Below are 2,241 nucleotides of genomic sequence, written 5' to 3' on the forward strand. Positions count from 1 at the left end.
CTAACCAAATGTATTTCCAGCTTTCATTCACAGGTAAAAGAAGCTCAAGTCGAACCAGCAGAAGCGAAGTACCATAACCTGGAGCCCGGAGAATTCGTTTACATCAAGATTTTTAAACGTAAAAGCAGTCTACAACCCAGATTTGAAGGACAATACCAGGTTTTGCTGACAAATAAGGCTGCAATCAAGATGAAAGAAAGACCAACATGGATCCACGTGTCCCATTGCAAAAAAGCACCCGATCCGGAGGAAATGGCGAAGGAACCAGAGGGAGAGGAAAAGATTTCCACAGACTATGGGGACTGACAGGACTGTGCTTAACAGGGTTATGCTTTGTGTTACTGATAGTACCAGAGATACAGACACGTGAACAAAGGGAACTACATATAAATGTATTCATGGCACTGAGTCCTGAGTATGCACAAGAAAGAGATTTATCCAACTGTTGGGTATGTGCACATGTGCCCATTCACTCGAAAGGAGGCATCCCTCTAAGACCCATTCCCTTTAACGAATCAGACATGGCTGAGTGGATAGTCAGTCAGAACAATACGCATGGTAATACCTCCCAGAAAAGGCACACATCCTATAGGGGCACTACTAGTACAGAGGATTGGAGGCCGGAATGGGAATCAGCAGGCTATAATCTTAGTGCCTTCCAGGGGTGGTACCAACTCAAATATAATCGGACTCGGCAGCCTCCATTCCTAGTTCTTACGAAAACCTCAGTTATAGGGGCCCCAATGGGTAAAATATGTTTAGTAAGGATAATAGCAGGGGGCGAGAACGTGGGTAAAAGCAAATGCGCCCAGAATTTTACCATAACTCGACCCCACAACTTGCACGATGTGGGTCAGTTTAACATGACAAATGTCCGTAATAAGACGAGTGGGAGTACCTGGACAGGTTCCAACCCTATGATGACAAAGAAGAAGTTGCAATTCACTTCTTATAATGGAACCTATTTTATCTGTGGTCATAAGGCGTACCCCTGGTTACCACAATCATGGACGGGATCCTGTTACTTAGGATATGTGATACCCTTTATTAGAACAACAAAGACCCTGAGGGACGCCTACGAAAGCCATCGACCTAAATGGGATTTGACATGGTTGAATGGAATATTCAAGGTAATGATACCACCCTATGGGACAATGTCACATGAGTGGGAAATACGGGAACTGGCTAAATTAGTAGAATCAGTAGCCAACGCAACCTCACAAACCTTCGAAAGGGTAAATGATGAAGTGGTAGCCATTCGGACAGTGGCTCTCCAAAATCGTATGGCCCTAGATTATCTCCTAGCCAAGGAAGGAGGGACATGCACTTTGATTGGTGAGGAATGCTGTATGTACATCGTGGATCACTCAGAAAAGATCAGCAGTCTGTCAGAACTTATTAGAGAGAAGGTAATAGAGTACAAACAAATTACTGGCCTTGGCGGTACCACTTTGTGGGGTTGGGCACCCGGATGGCTAGGATCCCTGGGAAAATCCCTGGTACAGGGCCTGATCATATTCTTGCTGATAATCTTTTCCCTATACCTTCTGTTTGTATCAATCAAGTGCTGCTGTGTCAGATTGGGAAAAACAGTGTTACCAACAGCAACCACTACTAAGGTTATGGTAGCAACAACTACGAAGGATTCTGTGTGGAAATGGAAATAGAAAGACTAAGTAGGATTGGAATGGATGAAGTTGTCCTCGTGAAGGACAAAAGGGGGGAATGTGGAAATCTACCTTTTTAAAGCTGAATATATTTACATGTGCCCCTTTTTGACAAACAAAATGGAGTCCCGGTCCGCCCAGAATCCTCTGCAGAAATGTCCTCTACTCCTTCCTTAAACATGTTAACCTTGACTAAACACTGAGAACAGTTGCTTATCTGCGTTGTAAACAAAGACCATTTACATGAGTAAATGGAACCTTATGCAAGCCACCTGGCCGGAGGCTTGACCACCAGATAACAGAAGAAACATACTGTATGAAGTATCTACATTCCAAACAGTACTGATAGTCTTTATTAAATAGTCTAAAATAAATAACTACCAATTGTATTATCAATAGTCTTTCCCTACACCAGACTTTAGAAATATGTAGAAACTTAGTTTAGGATTGTAGAACTCTTTGTCCCTTTGTCTGACTTGAAAGACGCATGATGAAACCATAACCTGTTTACTGTATTGATCTGTACTTCTGTAGAGAGTCTCTGCTTAGCCTTTGACTGAGCGGGACGCTCTCC

The 2,241-nt window shown here is 43.1% G+C and overlaps 1 pseudogene; it reads left to right on the plus strand.

Moving 5' to 3' along the window:
- Positions 1-234: 234 nt before the first annotated feature.
- LOC147091184 (syncytin-1-like) lies at positions 235-1,512 on the plus strand (annotated as a pseudogene).
- Positions 1,513-2,241: the final 729 nt, after the last annotated feature.

The sequence above is a fragment of the Somniosus microcephalus genome, unplaced genomic scaffold (genome assembly GCF_052327205.1).
Source record: "Somniosus microcephalus isolate GS21.2 unplaced genomic scaffold, FLI_Smic_1.0 unresolved_chr3, whole genome shotgun sequence".
NCBI lineage: Eukaryota > Metazoa > Chordata > Chondrichthyes > Squaliformes > Somniosidae > Somniosus > Somniosus microcephalus.